The 8,323-nt window shown below is 31.4% G+C and overlaps 1 non-coding gene across 1 annotated transcript; it reads right to left on the bottom strand.

The window, feature by feature from the left end:
- Window positions 1–7,933: 7,933 nt before the first annotated feature.
- On the bottom strand, window positions 7,934–8,040 carry LOC146936340 (small nucleolar RNA R71). Its single transcript, XR_015033803.1, has one exon. It is a non-coding gene; the product is annotated as a small nucleolar RNA R71 (small nucleolar RNA).
- Between the last annotated feature and the right edge of the window lie 283 nt (window positions 8,041–8,323).

Below are 8,323 nucleotides of genomic sequence, written 5' to 3'. Positions count from 1 at the left end.
AATTTTACAATTTTCAATGTTTTCTAAATTAACCATATCAACTGAATTAAGTCAGCCACAATTTTAAATAGGTGCAGGAAAATTGAATGTGTATAAAACATTTTTGTTATTCTAAATATAAAGTACACATGTTTTTTGTTTCTTAATTTTTGCAAGTACGTGTTACGGTCCTCCATTTTATGCATATATGATATAAAAACCTTTCTAAATATAGTATGGCCTAAACTTAATTTGAGCAAGAATTTCTCTATGAATATTAATTCGTGCTTGTTCATCTTACATAGACCACCTGCCCAAACTAGAATAATCAAGTCATTCTTTATAGACTAGTTCCTCCCCAATTCGGGTTAGCTACATCAAAGAAGCTCTTGAAAAAGACAGAAGAAATAACATTGTAGTAATTTCGAATGAGCAATGTTATATCTCTAGAAAAATAACATCAAGAATTCTTCAAGAATAAAGAATAGCCAATCACAATGCCTATTTGCCACAATTCAAGGAGGTGTGGCTGAAAAATAGGAAGTGGACAAATAAATCATCCAATTAAAATTTGCCAACTATTTCTTGAAAAATTCTTGAAGCTATTTTTCTTGAGAAGTAGCATTTTCCATTTCGAATACATAATCAAGAATAATATGATACAAAAATGTTCGAAGTTTTATGTGGTCCCAAAAATGTTCTCAACATATATGATGACAGATGGACTAGCATAGTACCTTCCTAACCTTTTTTTGTTATCATTCTGTAATATATATATATATATATATATATATATATATATATATATATATATATATATATATATATATATATATAGGGAAATGTTAACTTGTGCCCTAGGCACAAGTTAATGATTCAAATATAGAAAAAATTTATTGAAATGTGTGCATTGCATTTAATATATATATATATATATATATATATATATATATATATATATATATATATATATATATATATATATATATATATATGATGACATTATAAATAGACCAAGTTATCAATAACTTGAATTCAAACAAATATACAACTAAATCATTTAAGCTTTTGCACACTGCAATTTCAAGTCACACCTAAATATTCATTTCATTGGCCACTTAGCTACACAGTGGAAACTAAATCACTTTTTGATGGCTTTGATTTCATCCTTCTTCAGTTGCTAATTTGGCCCTTCTTCAAATTCATCATCTCAAGTTTCTGATAATGCTGATTCATGTCAAGAGAAACCAAAGAAGAAGGAAAAATCAAAGGGAGCTCCAATTGTAGTTTCTTATTTCTCTGTTAACTATTATCCCTCACGCTTGTAGTCATGCAATATTAATTTACATCTGCTACTTATCAAGAGTGTAATCAACATTAATTCATTAATTTATTTGTTTGGTGCTTATTTTTTATAATTTGATTATTCTTGTAAAGATTAATATTGTACATTTATAAATGATATTTGAACATCTATTTTGTGATAAATTTTGTGACAACACTTGATGCAGAAAGGTTTTCTTAGTAATTTATCAAATGTTCTCATAAAAGGGCTTTTAATGCTTTTATTTAATTTGGTAGACTTTTATTTTCTCATAAAAGCCAAAACGCAGAACATGAGTATATTGGGATTGAGTTTATTTCCTAAGGCGATGACTTCAATTTAACATTTGCTAAACCATTTAGGAGTAATGCATTTGTTATTACTTGCAAATAAATAATACACCCTGACTTTTATCCATACCATGCATTGTCCCTATCAACTGAGTTATGCTCACAGATATTATTTTTTTAAAAATTTAATTGATTTCTTTTGACAAGAAAAATTTAATTGATATAGATTATGAGTATAAAACAATTGTCTTACACTAAAATATAATGAGAGATCTATATATTTATCATATCGCGCGAAACACTAATTATTTTTTTTAGGGAATGGGAACTACTAATTTGAAGAAGAAAAAGAGGGCAATCTGGTGCACTAAAGCTCCTGCATGTGCAGGGTCCAGGAAGGGGCCCCACCATTTGATGTATTGTACGCAGTCTTACCCTGTTGTTTACACAAGAGGTTGTTCCTAGAACTTAAACCCATGAATTTTCAATCACATGACAACAACTTTACCAGTTGCGCCAAGGTTACCCCTCTACTAATTTGAAAATAGGTTTAATTTGAGAATTTTTAAATAAGTGCATGAACTAAAATTATTGTTATCAAGTCACTAAACTATTTTGTTTTTCTCAATTAGGTTGTTCCGTTAAAGAACGGCTATTCAACGGTTAGTCAACACTTACATGGACGATTACATGTCAACCAATTTTGCGCGCCAATAGCCACGTAATATCGATGTCATCATCATTTTATTTATTAATGCACCGTTTTATTTCTGAAATCCCGAATTTTCTCATATCACTAACTTCTCTCCCATTTATGCTCCCACGGATTTCGATGACGAAAGAACAAATGAAACAGAACAAAAAGCATAGTGATAGTAGTACCAATCACGTATAGTTCAGTTTCCACTTGTATTTGTATTGAATTTTGTCCCATTCACCAACTAAACACTCATCAACCCCTGTTTATTTTGGTTCAGATTTTTTTTGCTTATTTCAGAACAGTGTTCATTTTCAAAGATGTTTTAGTACTGGAATTAGCTTCATAGTCATAAGTAAGCAACTTTTTTGCTCTACAAGTTTATATTTGGGGAAATTTCAAAATTAATTAATGTCAGCAAAAATTTATAATAAGATTTATATATTTTTCATTTATAAACGTGTTTTCCTGAAATTAATTTGGAGTTATGTAATAGACCTAAACAAAATATTAAAGATCTCTTTTCCACAAGAAACTTCTCATTCATCATTGTCTCAGAGAAGGGAATCAATGTGCTGACTTCATGGCAAAGCTTAGACCCGCCTCAAATGAAGAATTCTCTACTCATGATACTACTCTAAGCGACCTTCTCCCTTTGATCAGGAACGAAGCCATGGGAACCTTCTTCCCTAGAGCTTAGGCTTTTTCCTTTTCTTGTTGTTGTTTTTTCTTCTTCTTTTTTTAGCTTTGTAAAAAAAAAAAAAAAGACCTAAACAAACAAAACCAAGTTATGCCAAGGGATCATGTTTGCCTATGGTGGTTACGGGGTCTCATCGAATATTACAAGGCCCTTGTAACAACGGCGAGACCTACAAATTAATCAAACCTTGCAAATACGTTTACATAAGTAGGGTTATATGACAAAATATTTAATTTTCATTGCATTACATGTCTGGTTACAACTTATTCACACTAAGAATGCTTTGAAATTGGTTTTAAACTGATTAACACTAAGAACAATGTGGTCCATTGTTACCAAATGGAACAATATAATGAACAACTACTTATCATTTAACCCTACAAATATAGGAGGTTGCATTGCTCAAATTAGCTGCTTCATTGAATCCATGCTACACTAACATTCATGTAGCTAAAACAATCAAATACTTATGGGCTGTCATCAACTATGTACTCATGATCCATTTGCCTGGTGGTTACTTCATTCATACCGAATGATAAAAGAGTTGTTAATTTTATGTTTTTTTTTCTTTCTAATTTATAAACGAGAAATGCTTTATATAGCAAAAATTTCATTGTTTATACTCTATAGCTTTTATAAAGTTCTTTGTATGCATTTTTTCACGTATGTTTTCAAATGATGGTAAACATAATTATTTAACGTTGATACTGTTTTTAGTATAGTTGTTTGAAATAAAATTTAGAGTAAATTACAACATGCTTTCCTGAGAGATCCTTATAGAACACTCTCCTCCCCTCTTGTTTTGAAACACAACATTCTTCCACAAAAGATGAATGACTAATTTGAAATATATCTACTAACAAGATATAAAAATCGTACTCCAGCAAAATTTCATAATTACCCTTATTTTAACTCACGATTTTATTACTTTTATGTGTCTAACGGCCATTTTGCAAAATATAAAACCAAGTTTTTCCTCCTTCTTCTATTGTTTAATTCTCTTAAATATGGTAAAAAAAAACCAATGTATTTACCGCATAAATATAGGAAAAAAGTTTATTCTATTCTTTTAATCCATAAGTATAGGAAAATAGTTTATTCTGATCTCTCTTTTAATTTCTTAATCTCACTAATATATATATATAAAAAAAAAAAATCAATAGACACTATACATTAACGTTGATATTTTAAAATAATAATTAATTTTCAAAATTTAAGCATTTAAACATTCTCATATCGGTATATATAAAATTTGATTTTTGAGATATAAGCATATAAAATCTACGACGAGTGTGATGTAGATATTTAACGATATTTTGTATATAAAATAAAAATATTTAATCGAAGCAATTTAGTAATGTTGACAAGTTAAAAATTGTCATGAGTTTTCAAAATTTTATCATATCGACTATCAAATATTGGTATATACAAATTACTACATGTTGATGCTGATAATACGAACAATGTGAGCCGTCACTTTGCATATGTTACAAGTTTGATATCAAAATATCAAATTTTTTATGTTATGAAACTGAGTTAATGTATCAGTGTCGGCGTGATTTCAAAATCTGCGTAAGGCCTTTTGTTTAAAATCCACAAGAGAAGCACTCACAAGTGTGTGTAAAGTTGTGAACGTCAATTTTGCCTGTACTGATTAGTGATCTGTGCTCGTCTTCCAAAAAATGAAGCTTGTCATGCGAGAACAATTAAGTCATGCTTCAATTGGGAAGGAAAAAAAAACAAACATTTTTTACATTATCTTTAGATGTGGTAGGGGCTTCAGGTGTCAAAATGGCTGGTTCATTGAATGAACAAACAATGTTGATATCAATAATAGTTATCCTTTGTCTTTTGGTGTTAAAATGATTGGTGTGAGATTTCTAAGCTATATACTCTTTTTGCTAATGTTCACAAGCTCATGGGAGATTCCTCAATTGAAACAATAAATTTAAAACAACAAATTCATAAATTCAAATACCAAATTTTAAAATTTATAGATTTTGCATATTTGTAGAGAAATATTTGTCCGTCAACGTTCATGAAGTTAAAACAATCAACTATTCAAGTGCTATCATCAAATATGTAGTCATGATCAATTGGTGCCTTAAAGTTCGTAGTTACTTAATTCACACCCAGTGATTGTCATTTTTTTTTCTTTCTAATTTATAAATGAGAAATGTTTTATATATAGCGAAAAATCCATTGTTTATACTATTTACTGCTCCAAATATACAAGTAAATTGTTGGTCTATATAGCGAACAAGAAGGTGCTCTAGAGGGGTGAATAACGTTTTTCTATTTGCAAAAGAGTTTGCGAAAACTTGAATTGAAAAAGTATGACTTATTGGATTTTGCACAACAACAATAACGATTCTCAGACAATGATCACTAATTAAGATTGAAAGTAGACGATTCTGAGACAATGATCACTAATTAAGATTGAAAATAGAATTGAGAGGTTCAAATATTGAATATTATTAAGCACATTAATTATCAATAATCAAGTACTCCCTCCGTCCCAAAATATAAGCAAAAATTGGTCAACAATAGTTAATGTATTTGGTATAAATTTTTAACCAAATACATTAAATTTTGTTGACCAATTTTTGCTTATATTTTGGGACGGAGGGAGTATATAAATTTCAAAACTAGACAAACTCAAACCAAACCTAATTGCAATAAACAACAATAACATTAAGGAACACAAGGTATATGAATTAATGATTTGAAACTTAATTGTGATAAAAATGAATTTGAAAAGAATCTTAATTCAATGAATCAAGATTATGTTAAGTGTAACATTAATCACAATAAAATCAAATGGTTTGCAACACAAAATTCATAACAAATAGTAATGCAAAAATCTAAAAGGATAGGGAAGAGAAGAACACCAAATTTTAGAGTAGTTTTCCCTTTCGTCCTCGCTTCGAAGTACGCCTACTCTTCTTGATAAAAAAACTCCTCTATCAAGGACTTCTACTATTGTTGAAAATTGTTTACAAATTTTTATGATTGCAAAGAATTCCATCGATAACCCTAATCTTCAATCTTAAACAACCACAACACCACCAATCTTCAAGTTACCCTTGAAATCGGAGATTCTTTATGTTTTCGACACTCAAGCTCCCATGCAATCCTTGGAATTCCTTCACCCTGAATTCTTCTTTGCTATATCCGAATAAGCTTGGATCCCCTTGAACATGAAAAGTTAGAAAGACTGATGAGTCATAGATAGTATAATTTATTGCCTTATTTAGTTTAGTTTTAATTTAGATTTGATTTAGTTTTATTGCATTTTATTTTATATTAGAATATTTTACTTCAAATTATGTTTTATTTTATTTTAGGAATAAATATATGGTGGAAGGTGTCTTGGAGCAAAAGAAAGAGGACTGGAGCAAATACAGCGCAAGAATACGAAGATACGGGACAAAAATATGTTCCCACCAAGTCAGAAGCTTGGCACGGCCAGTGCCAACATGTGGCACGGCCGTGCCACCTCCAGGAGTCTCTTTTGCTGCTTTTTCTTCGGGCCCAAGTTACCCTGTTGCAGCTTTACTGTTTTACCCTTTTAGTTGCTTAGTTTCTAAGTCGATTGTAAAGCTATAAATAGAGTAGCTCTCCACCATAAACAAGCATGCTTTACTTTGTTTATTTCAATTGCTATTTTAATAAAAGTCTTTATTTTCCCTTTTACTTTCTTTGCAATTTATTTTTATCGTATTTCTCTTCTTCCTCCATGTCTACGATGAACATGAGTGAGTAGACTTCTTAGTCTTAGGATTATTGGGGAGTCTAATGACTCAATCCTAAACAAAACATGTCTAAACCCTAATTTCTATGTAACCCTAATTTCTAATCTAGATTCACCGTCTTAACGTGGATTAACAATTATCAAACTGTGGAAGCGAAAGCGGAGGGTTTGATAATCGTTAATCCATCATCCCAAACATCAATTCATAAAGCGAGAGCGGAGTCTTGATGTTGGAACAAGTGAATCTAGACAATAATTGCAAAACAGTGAAATAGTCTTTGCAATTATTGAGACAAAGAGTAGTTTCAATCCTCCATGCATCTTCTAGTAATCATGTCAGTGAAATAGGCTTGGTTACTAGAAGTAAACTCTCACCGGACTTTCATCGGAAAGGTGAGGGGCTAAGGGAAACCGGTCTTTAGAAATTAGTGTGTAAATCATGAAATTAGATGTTTAGGTTTTGTCTAGTGAAGGATTAGTTATTAAGATGAACCAATGATCCTAAGGCCCTTTATTATTATTGTTTTTACCTTCAGCAATCAAACTCTTTCTCATCAACTTTCTCTCCTCTAATCATTCATTAAAAGTTAATTAAGTTGAACAACTCCCTAGCGGAACGATACTCTACTTACTACTATTACTTCGATAGGCCGTGCACTTGCGGTTTGGCTCTATCAAGTTTTTGGCGCCGTTGCCGGGGAGTTAACTAATTTAATTAGCTTTTTCTTAGTGATTAGAATTCTCTCTTCTTTCTCTTTTCTTTTTATTTTTAACTTTTTTCCTTCATCATTAACTTCTTGGAAAGCATAAAAATAATACCAACATGGCTGAAAGACGTGCTCTTAAAGAATACGTGACTTCTTCAATAGAAGAGCCATATGCTATTATTGTGTATCCAACGGTTGAAGATGAAGATTTTGAAATTAAGCCTGCCCAACTTAAGACGGTGCAGCAAAATTATTTTTCGGGATCCCCCGATGAGGATCCCAATCTCCATATCTCAACTTTTTGGCGGCTCACCGTAACATATAAGAAAAACCAAGAAACCTTGAGACTACATCTCTTCCCTTTTTCTCTAAAAGATAAAGCTCTCAATTGGTTCCATTCCCTAAGAGTTGGTTCCATCACCTCATGGGACCAACTGAAGCGTGAATTTCTCATTCGTTTCCTTCCCCCATCAAAAATTGGCCAACTAAGGGCAAAGCTTTTTCAATTTACTCAAAAAGAGGGGGAATCTCTTCATGATTCATGGGGACGTTTTAAGGATATGCTTAAACTTTGCCCCCTCTATGGACTAGAGGAATGGTTGATCATCCACACTTTTTACAATGGTTTATCTCATGCTACTAAAATCTTTGTTGATACAGCTGCAGGTGGTGCTCTAATGAACAAAGACTTCGAAACAGCCTATGCGTTGATTGAAGACATGGCTCGAAATCTCTTTCTATGGACTGATGAAGAACTCGCTACTAAGTCTTCACCCTCCAAAAAGAGGGCAGGTATGTACGAAGTCTCTAACTATGACCACCTTGCTTCTAGGATTGATGCACTAGCCCACAAATTTGAAAAACTTAATGTT

This window comes from Medicago sativa, chromosome 3 (assembly GCF_051527215.1).
Source record: "Medicago sativa cultivar Bolivia chromosome 3, Bolivia_mono, whole genome shotgun sequence".
NCBI classification, from domain to species: domain Eukaryota; kingdom Viridiplantae; phylum Streptophyta; class Magnoliopsida; order Fabales; family Fabaceae; genus Medicago; species Medicago sativa.
This window is presented reverse-complemented; position numbering and strand designations above follow the sequence as displayed.